Source organism: Muscardinus avellanarius (genome assembly GCF_963383645.1).
Source record: "Muscardinus avellanarius genome assembly, chromosome: 3".
NCBI lineage: Eukaryota > Metazoa > Chordata > Mammalia > Rodentia > Gliridae > Muscardinus > Muscardinus avellanarius.
In genome coordinates, this window is record NC_137788.1 from 34,221,994 (window position 1) to 34,236,092 (window position 14,099).

Consider the following 14,099-nt stretch of genomic DNA (forward strand, 5'->3'; position numbering starts at 1 on the left):
AAATGTGCCCCACCACGCCCGGCTTATTTCTTTTTTTTTTGAAACAGGGTCTCACTAAGTTGTTGAGGGCCTTGCTGAATTGCTGAGGCTGTCCTCGAACCTGAAATCCTCCTGTCTCAGCCTTACCAAGTACTTGAATTACAGGTATACACTACCACACATGGCTTAGTGTCAAATCGTGTGTGTGTGTGTGTGTGTGTGTGTGTGTTGTACTGTAGATTAAGCATGGGGGTATTCTACTTCTGAGCTATAGCCCCAGTCCTATTTTATTTTAATTTTGAAACAGGGTCTAGCTAGACTGATGAGAGTATTACTACTTACTGAGCTTGTCCTCAAACCTGCGGTCCTCCTGTCTCAGCCTCCCAAGTACTAGGATTACAGTGAGCGCCATCATGCCCAGCTTTCAAACTCTTAATTGACATTTTTGAGTCTCTGAATGGATCTGATCAGCAATTTTAAGAATCACATAAGCGTGTATGAGAAAGGGTTAACTATGTACCCCTGTGTTTCCTGAGCCCAAGTGGACTAGCCCTGGTCCAGTTCCTTGAAGATGACCCCTGAGCCTTGGAATGTCTGCCTGACACTGTATCCCTGTGCCTCAGGCCTTGGACAATGCTATGCCGCTTGACCTCGGTGGGCCAGAGCAACGGCTAAGGTCATCCATGCAGGCGCTGCATCCCTGTGTGACTCACCCTTAATTAAAAATCCCAGGTGCCAAGGCCAGGTGAGCCTCTATGTTTGACGGCACTTTGCCATCTTTGTCCACATGGCTGTCAGGAGAATTAGGTGACTCCATTGGAAGACGAGAGACTCGAGCCTGGTTTCTCCTGGACTTCACCCAGGCACTTTTCCCCTTCACTAACCCCAATCTGTGTCCATTCACCGTAACAAACTGTAATGACGAGTATAACAGCTGTTCTGTGTTCTGTGAGTCGTAGCAAGTCATCAGATCCGAAGGTGGTCTTGGGTCCGCTAACACAATATTAATTAATGTGTGCTGACACTTACGGACTCAAAGAAAAAGACTTACCTTTGCAGAAGTGAAATTATAAATGGTTTACCTGTGAACCAGGTTGAAGCTATTACATGAAACCTAAAGAAAAATTAGACTTCTATGGGCAGTATATCTATATATGTTTGAAGAAAAATTTGTAGTTTAAAAACACTTGATGTGGCTGGGTGTGGTGGCTCACGATTGTAATCCCCACACTTGGGAGGCAGACAGGAGAATCAGCGAGGCTGGCTTCAGAGACCCTGTTTCCAAATTTAAAATACATGTGTGTGTGTGTGTGTGCGCGCGCGTGTGTGTGTATGTATAATATATATATATATATATATATATATATATATATATATATATATATATATATAGTCTGGGAGTGTAACCTGGAGGTAGAAGGGTTTCCATGAACCCCAGTACCACCAAAAAAAAAAAAAAAACAAAAAACCACTTGATGTGAAAAACGTAGTATTGTCTCCTAAAGCCCTTTATGTTATCATAAAAAAAAAATTCAACATTATATGTTGTCAATGAAACAAAAGGCAGAACTTTGGGGTTTTGGAGAACAATTGCATTGTTAGAGGGAAATTCAAAGGATCCTAATTCTATTAAGGACAAGAAAGGCATTCCTGACACCTGGAGGGGAATGATAGACACGCTGCTGTCTGTAGCATGTACTTGGGCAAAGTTTCTTGTCAATGATGAAGATCATGAACTTGATGAAAGCATAATTAGAAAAACAGAATCAGAACTTCTGTAGCCGTTTCAGGCATAAAACCTAATATTAAAAAAAAAAGCATGTTCATGGTAGAAAGCTGATTTCTCATGAACATTTTTGAAAAGATATTGATGTTATTTGGAAATTTTATTATAATTAAATATTTACTATCTTCCTAAATACTTTGTATTTTACTTCTTTTATGATTATTTATTATAAGGAAAATGTAAATATTGTTTTCAGCAAGTCCTATATGGACTTTCTCAAATCTTAAGGTTACACTAACAGGGCCATATAAATGCTGCCGTCTTTCATAGGTTCTCCCCAAAATTCAAATTTTAAAAAAATATTGGGGCCAGGTATGGTAGTACATGTCTGTAATCCCAGTACTTGAGAGGCTGAGACAGGATGATCATAAGTAGGATCAACATAGAGAGATGGTCAGCAACCTAGTAAAACCCTGCTTCAAATCAAAAAGTAAAAGGGGCTGGGGGTATAGCTCAGAAGCAGAATGCCCCTGGGGTTAATCCCCAGTACCATAAAAAAAAATGGGAGCACTAATTTTAAAAAATCATTTTATTGATGTAAAAAGATTCAAAATAATAATGGCTTAAAATATAAAAAGACTCAAAATAATAATGGCTTAAAATATAAAAAGACTCAAAATAATAATGGCTTGAAATATAGCACTTACTTTATTCCCCTCTCAAGTAACAGTCCAACCACAAGCAATCCCGAATGAGTGGGGATTCCTTAGCTCAATACCCAAATGCACTCAGCCAGAAGGAGGCACAGGAAGCCATCATCTACCTAGTCTTACAGACGTCTACTGCTATGTTCGACGTTACTGTTACCTCTTTCCTTAGCTGCTCAAATCCTGTATTTATCGACTATAGACTCTCAGTGTAGGGAGAATCTCTCCTTAGATGCCAGACACAGAGCAGGCGTGGAGCCAGACAGATATATGTCCAAACCCCATCTCTGCTGGTTACAGAGATGTTCTGGAAAGGTGTCCGTCCTTCTGAGACTCAGTTTCCACCTCTGTAGGATGGGGAGAAGAGAACCGGCCACAAAGGGCTGCGGCGAGAATGAAATGGGAAACGGGGAGCAGCTCTCAGAGCCACTTTGGCAGTGAGCTTGGGCTGAAGGGAGCGCAGGCTTTTCTGGAGCATTCCCAGAAACAGGAAGGCCTGTGTCAGTGCTGGTGGAGACAGACTCAAGTGGGCTCAGGGGAAAGGGCGTTAATTACCAGCTCAGCAGGCCTGCTGGGCGGCCACAGCCAGCCCTGGCAGCCACAGGAAGCCCTGCGTGAAGATTTCGGGATTAATTTGGACAGAGTAATATGCCCGGGAGGGCTCAGGACCTGGGCAGGGAGCTGACAGCACCTGCCATACCAGCTAAGACCATTTTTAGGCTTTTAGAGAAAAACCTCTGGGCTTTTAGCGAAAAAGCTTGGGCTCACAATGTGGTGAGCAGGGGGAGTGCTGGTCCTCCTGCAGGGCCTGAGGCAGGAGCCAGGCCATGGGGGGCTTCCACTTGTACCTCAGATCTGTTCACCCCTCTGTAGCAACAGCTTTTGCCTGGGGAGATGATGCCCTACCAGGCGCTACATTTCTCAGCCTCCCCTGCAGCTGAGATGGGGCCTCAGATGTAACAGAGGGCAGGGGGCAACGTCCACCTGGATTGCTTGACAGGAAACCTTCTTAAGCTTCCCTTCTTTCCCCGTCTCTGTGAGGATGGGCTCAGACAGGGCAGAAACCAGGCTCGAGCGGGTGGACCAGGGCAGTGCTCCGTGGGAAAGCAGAGGAGGAAGATGGAAGGAACCTGGTCCCTGGAAGGTCGTCCTGTCAGCCAGGGCCTAAATGCATATTTATCGTAGCAAAGCCTCCACAGGTTTGGGCCTCCATCCTGGAGCCCTGTAAGGTGGGGGCCATGGTGGCCTTTGAATGAGGAGGGGAAGCATGGCCTGGGCTGTGGGGGGTAACTGGGCCTTTGAAGCCTTTTCCACAGCTGCCTGGGAAGGAGGCCTCTGAAGTGCGGGATATAGCTGGCTGTGGTGGCACACCCCTGTAATCCCAGTACTTGGCAGGCTGAGACAGGAGGATCATAGGTCTGAGACCAGCCTCAGCAATTTAGTAAGACTCTCAATAACCTAGCGAGACCCTGTATTAAAATAAAAAATGGGAGCGAGGCTGAGGGTTGAGGGTGTAGCTTGGAGGTTGAATGTCCCTGGGTTCAATCCCCAGTGATACACACACACACACACACACACACACACACACACACACACACACACACGATGTGCAGGAGACCACACTGGAGGAGGGAGTTACACCAGGGGAAAACTTCATATGTCTGTGAGTGGCCAGAGAGGGGAGAAGGAGCCCAGAAAGGCAGGAGCTCAGCCTAGCAGCAAACAGGAACGTCAAGGGTGGTGGGAGTCCTCTTCTGCCTGGAAGGAAGACCTGGGTGGGGGCAGGGCTGGGTTGAGCCTGGACCGCGAGCGACCGCGGGTGTGTGTGGGGGCCGCCAACCAGAATGGGAAGCCCAGGGTCTGACAAAGGACGGATGTCAAACTGCAGATCCACAACTCAGAGGGAATGCAAAAATAAAGTGATGACTACAAGTGGAAAAGTAGAGGGTGTTTCCCTGGCTTTGCATTCCAGGGAAGGAACAGAGATCCGGGTCACAATAGCTTAAGCAGAAGGAGATCCTTTCTCAGTTCTCCAGGCATGGGCGGTCCTGGCCCGGCATGGTGGCCCCTTGGTGGCAGCGCCTGGGTCCCTTGCGTCTTGTTGCTGCCCTGCATGGATCGGCCCAGGGTTGATTTTGCACTGGTATAAGCTGAGGCTGTGTTTCCCAGAAGCCTTTTCCCTACTTAGTGAGATCTGGCTGCGAGAGGAGCTGGGGTGAGGATTGGCCCAGGAAGGGAGATGCAGCGATGGCCAGATGCAGAGGTGCTGGGAGGGTCCCGCCTGTCCTTTCTCACCTCCACACGCAGCTCCTCTTGCCACATTCTGGCTTTGGTGGCCACAGGAGCCCCAGGCCCAGCACAGAGGCTTGCCCACTGGCGGGCACTCCACAGACTGCAGCTCTACCCCCGCTCCAGGAGGCCTCGCTCCAGCCGTGGACATGCCTGGCTTCTCAGATTTCCCAGCCAGCTCCGCTGTCCACCCTGGCAGTTCTTCAGCAGGGCTGTGGCCGGTTCCTCTTCATTTCCTCGGCTCTTCCTGCCGTCCTGCTAACCAGCACCTCGTCCCCTTGGTCCGGTCCGTGATCAGATTCATCCTGGGTTTTTCCCCACTGCTCACTTAGGCGCTGCGTTTTCTTTCTTTTGAAATTCGCTCAGATTTTACACACTCATCTGATTTCTTGCTTCTAGGACTTTTACTCTTGTCCTATTTCCTATTCTCCTTGCCTGCCTAGACTTAGGTAGTTTTAAATCCTCTCTCTCCTTTCTGTGGGTGCTGGGGATTGAACCCAGGGTCATTCTACCTCCAGGCGACACCCCCAGCTCTATTTCTATTTTTTATTTGGAAACAGGGTCTTGCTAGGTTGCTGAGGGGCTCTGCTAACTTGCTGAGAGTGGCTTCAAACCTGAGATCCTCCTGTCTCAACATCCAAAGTACTAGGATTACACAGGCATGTACCACCATGCCTGGCTTCAATCATCATCTTTTTACTATAGTTTGAATGAGGTTCCAAGTGGGGAGGAATATTTGATGTTTGTTTACCCTGCCATCGTGTGTGTGTGTGTGTGTGTGTGTGTGTGTATGTGTGTGTGTGGGGGGGGGGCTGGGGATTGAACCCAGGAATGTTCTACCACTGAGCTACACCCCTAGCCTTTTATTTATTTATTTATTTACTTATTTATTTATTTCTATGAAACAAGGCCTTGATAAGTTGTCCGGGGTGACCTCTAACCTGCGATCTTTCTGTCTTAGCCTCTCAAGTACTAGAATGACAGGTGTGTGCCACCATGCTCAGCGTCTACCATCTTAACCCAGATGTCTTCTCAATGTGTTCTTCCTTCACATGGAAGAAACAGTTTTCAGTTTCCTTAAATGGACTGATCCTCCTGCCTCTGCGCCTCTGCACTCAGTACTCCCTCCATCACACCTCCTGACCCCTGACCTGGCCAGCATGGCCTTCCTCATCCCTGTACTGACGGCTGCCCGTCCTTAGAGAGCCCGTTCTGGAAGATTTGGGGCCACATGGCTGGGTGAGGGGTCCCTTCTGGGTTCCAAGGCACCCCACCACTCACTACTGCTATATTTGGTTCAATATTGGGATTATCTTTGTAAACCTGGTGCCCGTGGCAGTGATTGGCACATGGGAGAAGTGAATGAATGAAACACCAATTTTACAGAGTCCTTTGCTTTGTTTGCATAATGAGAATGAGAGGAAGAAGATTTGTTTACCTAAAAGGGAAGAGGGTCTGCATGGAAGAGAATAAGAAAGGAGACACAGAGAGCTTATAGGAGCCAAACAAAATGTGGCGTATTTTACCATTTTAGCAAATGGTTTTCAGAGATTTATTAGAAAACCACGTTCTTCTAAGTCTAGCTTTAAGAAGAGTCCTGAGAAAGTTAATCTACGGAGGCAGTGGTCAAGTTGTAGCTTCTGCTTGATGACGCTTGAGTGGCCGCCGGGAGTTCCTAGGGTGCCGATACTGTCCTGTTTCTTGATCTGCTGCTGGCTACAGAGGTGTGCTCACATATGTAAGATCTAACTTTATATGACTGTCACACTTCTTCATATGTCTGTTAGACTTCAGAAAAATTTACAAAATATAAGTAACTTCTAATCAGTGAAACAACACAGAACCAGCCCTGAACTTTTCTCCAGAACACCGCCTTCACCATGTCATTCCCGTCAATCTTTCCAGTTACTTAAACCCACAAGCAGATGGGAGTTTTTCCATATCCCTTTAAGCTCAGGTTAAATATATGTTGAATGTAGTGTTTTAAAAGGTTGAATCATTTAAAAAACCTCTCATCATGTGCAATTGAAATCCAAGTGCTAATTACGTAAACTTGGGGTTGTGAAGTGGCCTGCCCCCCCCCCAGGTTTAAAATATATCTTTCAAATGAGATTCACTAATGACAGGAGCATGAACTATTGCTCTCAGAGACAGAAATATATCTCTTGGATAGATCTTGGATACAGATGTCTGGAGCCTGGCCCAGAATGTGAAATTATAACTATTGAGTTTTGTGCACTTACAATAGCTTCGCTAAGTGCTTGTTGCCTTTGAAATCTCTCCATCTCCTGACCGTCCATCTCCTGTGTGTCATTAGGTTAGGTCACTTGCCTCTCTGGCAGCTGGGAGAATGCTGTGTGCACAGTGGGTGCCCAGGGAATCTTGCCATACTGACCCCTTAGTGATCTCTTTTCCACAAATCACCTCTGGGAGACATTGCCTGGAAACACTGAGACCCTGGGGTTATTGAGCTGGGCTGATGTAAGGATGGCTTTTGTGGTATCTTTTAACCAACTGAAATATAATCATTGGCTTTCTTACAAGAATGTTCATCTGTCTTGGTCAGATAGGTGGAAAAAAGCCAGACCACAGAGAAGTTAAAAGTCATGAGGTAATTTTATAATCTTAATTCCATTCATCAATTATTTGTTGAGGGTCTGATATGTGCCCAGCTCTGTGCTAGGAACCTTAGACATGGGCTCTTTCTCTACAGCTTTGATACTAGAAGGGTGTTGGAGGCCACGGTTTGGTTGGGACCAAATGGTGGAGTTGGTCTTGGAGCTCTGTTGAATAACAAGTGCCAGTCTATGTAGACTGTATGCTTGAGGTGGTTCTGGAGGCCTCGGGAAGGATTTAGGTAGACTTTACCATCCCTTATTGCAGGACTAGAGCTGAAAGGAGGCAATTCTTGTGCTCAGTCCAGAGAGTAGCAAACACAGATAATCGCAATAGGATGCTATAAATTCTGGGACAGAAGAACCCAGAAAGACTCTGTAGGTCAGGGGAAGGGTATCCATTACATCTGCTGCATGCAGACAATGTGACAGGTGCTGCAGATAGGTTCAGAAATGAGGGGTGTCTGAACTACCTGTAAAGGCTTGAGATTCTCACATGTGGAGAGACTAGAAATAAGTTCCGTTCACCACATTTGTTTATTTTTTTATTTTATTTTATTTTTTTGATGGTACTGGGGGTGGAACCCAGGGGCTTTCTACCTCCGGGCTACACTCCCAGACCTATTTTATACTTTACTTGGAAACAGGGTCTCACTAAGTAGCTGAGGCTGGCTTCGAACCTGTGCGATCTTCCTGTCTCAGCTTCCCAAGCGCTGGGTTTACAATTGTGCGCCACCACACCTGGCTCACCACATTTGTTTAAACTCAAAAGGCAGACATATGATCTGAAAACTTCAATTTTCTCATTTGCCCATTTATTTTCACAAAGAGTCACACATATTGCTGAGTGTGGTGGAGCACACCTATAATTCTAGTACTTGAGCGGCTGAGACAGGAGGATCACAGGTTTGAGGACAACCTCAACCATATAGCAAGACTCTTAGCAACTTAGTGAGACCCTATTTCAAAGCAAGAAAAATATATTCAAGAAGGACCAGGGGTGTAGCTCAGAGGTAGTATGTCCATGGGTTCAATACCCATTACCACGGTGGGGGGAGGTGTCTCATACCTATACAAGTAGTACAATATTTTTATTAAAAATAAAAAAATTCTAATAAATCAGAATTTCCCCCCAAATCTAGAATGTATAATGATGTTAGCTATGGCATGCCTGTCACGAAGAGTTCATCATTATGCTTGAACATGTGTTTTGATAACGTGGCTTTATTTTCTTTTTTTACTACATTTTTTTTCCTAGATATCTTGAGGTCATAGTATATGATTATACTGTATGGTCATATGTAATAGCAATATACATTATTATAGGCACTGCATAAGACAGATGTCTCTGCCAGATTAGTCTTAAATGGCATCATGCTCTCTATGGAGGCCATCAATTAATTCTGTGGAGAATATGGATTTTACCCCTGAGCTCAACTACCTGTTGAAAGTCTCTGGATTTGACTTGATGTTTGGAATAGGTTCCTTCCACACCTCTCAAAGTCTTCCCAGCACTAGGGTAGAGAAGCTTTAAGTAGGAAGAGTAGGATGGTTTGTAATACACCCCTGTGCACAGCCAGGTCCTCAGGTGGCCTCCCCAGAGCTGCGCCCTGGTGGCTCGCTGTAGCACCACACTGCCTGAACTGCACTCAGTGGCGCTGCCATCAGCCACACCACAAGTCATTGTGAGGATCAGGTCTGTGGCTCTCACCTGTATGTTTGCTGCATAGATGTCACTGAGACCATTCATCCTGTGTCCTCTCCATGAAGGCTCCCAGGATAAACTGATTTCCAAGCTCAGTGACAGGAATTATGTTCCTTTTCATCAACTTAAAAAAATAAAGTGTTTAGGAATAAACATAACCAAGGAGGTAAAAGACCTCTACAAAGAAAATTATAAAACATAAAAAAAGGAAATTGAAGAAGATTTTAGGAGATGGAAAGATCTTTCATATTCTTAGATAGGCAGAATAAATATCATCAAAATGGCTATTCTTTCAAAAGTGATCTACAGATTCAACACAATACCCATTAAATTACCAAGGTCATTCCTCACAGATGTAGGAAAATCAGTCCTTAAATACATTTGGAATGCCAAAAAAAAAAAAAAAAAACCAACCAGAATAGCCAAAGTCGTTCTCAGTAACAAGAACGATGCAGGAGGCATCACAGTACCTGACTTTAAACTATACTACAGAGCCGGGCGTGGTGGCTCACGCTTGTAATCCCTGCACTTGGGAGGCTGAGACAGGAGGATTGCACGGGTTCAAAGCCAGCCTCAGCTACTTAGTGAGGCTTTCAGCAACTTAGTGAGACCCTGTTTCCAAATAAAATATTTAAAAAAAGGTCTGGGAGCATAGCCCGGAGGTAGAAAGCCTCTGGGTTCCACCCCCAGTACCACCACAAAAAAACTATACTACAAAGCCATTGTAATAAAAACAGCATGGTACTGGCACAGAAACAGACACATAGACCAATCGAGCAGAATAGAAGACTCAGAAACAAATCTGCACACTTACAGCCAATTGATTTTTGACAAAGGGGCCAAAAATATATACTGAGAAAAAAGCCTCTTCAACAAATGGTGTTGGCAAACAGGCTAACCATATGCAAAAAAAAAAAAAAAAAAAAAAAAGGAAATAAGCTTCACTTTCTCATCCCTCATCCTGTACAAGAGTCAAGTCAATTCAAGATAGATCAAAGACTTGGAAATCAGACCAAAGACTTTGCATCTCCTTGATGAGAGCATAGGTCCAATACTTCAACACACAGGCACAGGTAAAAATTTCTCAAAAAGACTCCAAAGGCACAAGAAATTAAGAAGAGGATCAATACATGGGGCTGCATTAAACTGAAGCACTTCTATACAGCAAAGAAAACTATCAAGAACCTTAGCAGAGAGCCAGCGACAGAATGGGAGAAATTTTTTGCCAATAATCCTCTGATAGAGGACTAATATCTAGATTTTACAGAGAACTCAAGAAACTCACCACTAAGCAAACAAATAACCAAATCAAAAAATGGGCCAGTGCCGGGATCGGAGCCTGCCGTGAGGCTAGGCCGGTGCTGGGACCTCCGAGGCCAGGATCGGAGCCTGCCGAGGGGTTAGGCCGGTGCCGGGGCCAGTGAGACCAGAATTAGGGCCTCCCATGAGGCAAGGCCGCTGCTTGAGCCAGCAAGGTCTGGATCAGTCCACCGGGTAGCCAGGCCACTACTGGGGCCGTCAAGAGTGGAATCGGTACTTGCAACGTGGCATGCACAGAGAAATATCGCAGAAAATAAAAATCAGATGCTTCCCCTAATCAGCGAAAACTAGGAGGAAAGGGGCAACAGGAAGAGGTTGAGCTATAGAAAGGGCCCTATAGTGAAGCAACTAAGGTGACCAATCAGAGGGTATGGAATAGGGGAGGATGGAGCCTCTTTAAAAAGCAGGAGATACATAAACATATGTATCAAAGTTAATCACCAAACAAGCATGGGATCGAGGGAGGGGAAGGGAATGGGATGGGGGCTGGATGAGGGCTAATTGGATGATGTGTGCTTGTATATCCTCTCAAGTCTTGTACTCCAATGTGATTGATATATGACTACAATGCACCAATTAAAAAGTAAATAAATAAAAAATGGGCCAGTGAACTAAATAGACACTTCACAAAAGAAGAAAATTCAAATGGCCAATAAATGTATAAAAAAAGTTCAACATCATTAGCAATCAGAGAGATGCAAATGAAAACTACTCTGAGATTTCACTAACTCCAACTAGAATGGCAATCATTCAAAACACAACAACAAATGCTGGCAAGTATGTGGAGAAGTAGGAATTCTAATATATTGTTGGTGGGTTTGCAAATTAGTGCAACCACTTTGGGAAACATTATGATCTTCAGAAGAATTGGAACGAACTTACCACATGATCCAGCAATACCACTTCTGGGTATCTACAAAAAAAGAATGGAAACCAAATTACCAAACTAATGTATACGTATCTATGTTCATAGCTGCACAATTCACAATTGCCAAAGTATGGAACCAGCCAAGATGTCCATCGACAGATGAAGGGATTACAAAACTGTGGGATATGTACACAATGGAAGTTTACTCAGCTATAAAAAAATAAAATTATGTCATTTGCAGGGAACTGGAGAACATTATGCTAAATGAGATTAATCAATCACAAAAAGTAAAAAACATGTGGAACTAGGGAGAAAAAGGGTCATAGGAGGAACTCTAGATGAAGAAGGGGAAACCATAGATAAGCAAATAAGGTGACCTAACTTGCTTAGAGGGAGGGGAATGAGAGGGAGGAAGAGGGAATGTACATGATGTACATTCACAAACATATCAAAGTCAATCACTAAGTCAGACTTGAGAAGGAGGGAAGGAGGAAGGAATCGGGTGGGAGGAAGGAATTGGGGAAGGGCTAAGTGAGTGATGTGTGCATGTATGCCTCTACCATCTTGTACCCCATTAAGATGTATGACTACAATGCACAATAAAAAAATGAATGAATAAATAAATAATAAAAGCAAAAACAAATGAAGTACAGTCTCGTGGGGAAGACAGGCCTCAACTAACCAATTACCCCATTGACTATTACAATTCGGATAAGTGCTACCAAGAAAAATAGAGGAGATCTAGGAGTGCCAGTAAGGAGAACTATGAGTCAATGAAAGATTATTTAAGGACATGTTATTTCTCCTGAGCAATAACTGGTTTTCTACCATTTGTTTGTTTATTGGTACCAAGGATTGAACCCAGGGGAATTCTACTTCTGAGCTACATCTTCAGACATTTTTATTTTTTTTAAACAGGGTCGTGCTTGGTTTCTGAGAGTCTCCCTACACTGCTGAGGCTGTCCTGGAACCTGCAATCCTCCTGTCTCAGCCTCCCAAGTATTAGGATTATAGGCATGAATCACCATGACCGGCTGGTTTTCTACCTATTCCTAGTGATCCTATTTACTTGGATTGCCAGGAAGTTAAATTTGTGTCTCACTTCTAGAGTTTGTGACCTAGTTTAATTTCTGAACACATTCACTTGTAGAACAAGTATTTACTAAAATTCCATTGTGGGCTGGGCCCAGCTACAGAAGGGACATGCAATAGCAAATAAGATAAACGGGTCCTTGACCTCACAGAGCTTACAAAAAAGTATGACATTTAGAAAAGGAAATGAATTATTAAAAGACGATTTGGTAAGTGCTAAGCTGGGGAAGTCTAGTCAGCAGTAGAAGAATGGAAGAGAAGTTTTAATATCAACTGTGGGAGGGAGGCTCTCCAGAAAATTACTTTGGGGAAGTGAAAACCAAGCTGAGATGTGATGTCAGGAAGACAAAGGGACCTGGAGAAAATGTGCGGGCAGAGTCGATGCAAAGATCTGTGGGAGGGAGAGAGACTAAACGGCATGTGTGGGGAACCAGGAGTTCACTGTGGCTCCAGCATGGGTTGGTGATGTGACTAGAGAGGTAAACTGAGGCCAGTTTGTGCACAGCCTCATAGCATGGTGTGGTTTTGACTTTATCCTAAAGGAACTGAAATGTCACTGAAGAAAAAAATTCCTACCCTTATTCTTTCTTTGCCTTGTTTTTCTTTCATGTTTTACACACACATATACATATGCGTCTGTACACACACAGATTTAAATCCTCTCTTGAACAAAGTGAGAATATAACCAAATGATTCACTAAGTAGCATCATTAAAGAAAGTTGGCTCAAATGAGGAAAACCCAATATAACACGGTGATATTAAAGTAGTAAGCAAGCAATATGAAAAGACATATATGTATGCACCTCTTTCTCTCTCTCTCTCTCTCTCTCTCTCTCTCTCTCTCTCTCTCTCTCTCTCGCTCTCTCTCTCTCTCTCTCTCTCTCTCTCTCGCTCTCTCTCTCTCTCGCTCTCTCGCTGTCTCTCTCTCTCTCTTTGCAGATCTGAGGATGGAACCCAGGGGCATTCCACCTCTGAGCTACACCCCCAGCCCTATTTTTTTATTTTTTATTTTGAAACAGGTTCTTACTAAGTTGCAAAGGGTCTCACTAAGTAGCTGAGGCTGTCTGCAAATTGTGATCCTCCAGTCTTAGCCTCTCGAATGCTGGGATTACAAGTGTGCACTACCACGCCCGGCTCACAGCATATTTTTTCATGGATAAATAAGAAACTGCTAATATTGGTAATCTCTGAAATTAGGAACTGGAGAACAAGTGTGAGAGGAAGCTGTTTACCATGTATTCTTTTTTTTTTTTTTTTTTTTTTGGTGGTACTGGGGGTGGAACCCAGAGGCTTTCTACCTCCGGGCTATACTCCCAGACCTTTTTTTTATATTTTATTTGGAAACAGGGTCTCACTAAGTTGCTGAGAGCCTCACTAAGTAGCTGAAGCTGGCTTTGAACCCGTGCGATCCTCCTGTCTCAGCCTCCCAAGCGCAGGGATTACAAGCATGCGCCACCACGCCTGGCTCCATGTATTCCTTATACCTTTTGAATTTTGTATAATTTGCATACTTGTTAAACACTACATAAGCCAGGCAGGGTGGCACATGCCTGTAATCCCAATACTTGGGAAGCTGAGACAGGAAGATTACAGGTTCGAGGACAGCCTTGGCAAGCACAACCCTTAGCAACCTAGTGAAGCACTGTTTCTAAATAAAAATAAAAAGGGCTGGGGGTGTAGCTCAGAGGTAGAATACCACTGAGTTCAATTCCCACTGTGCCACACACAGACACACACAGTTGTGGTCTCTCTCCTGCCTTATTTCTCACCAAATAATCTGTGAGAAGATCAGCTAAG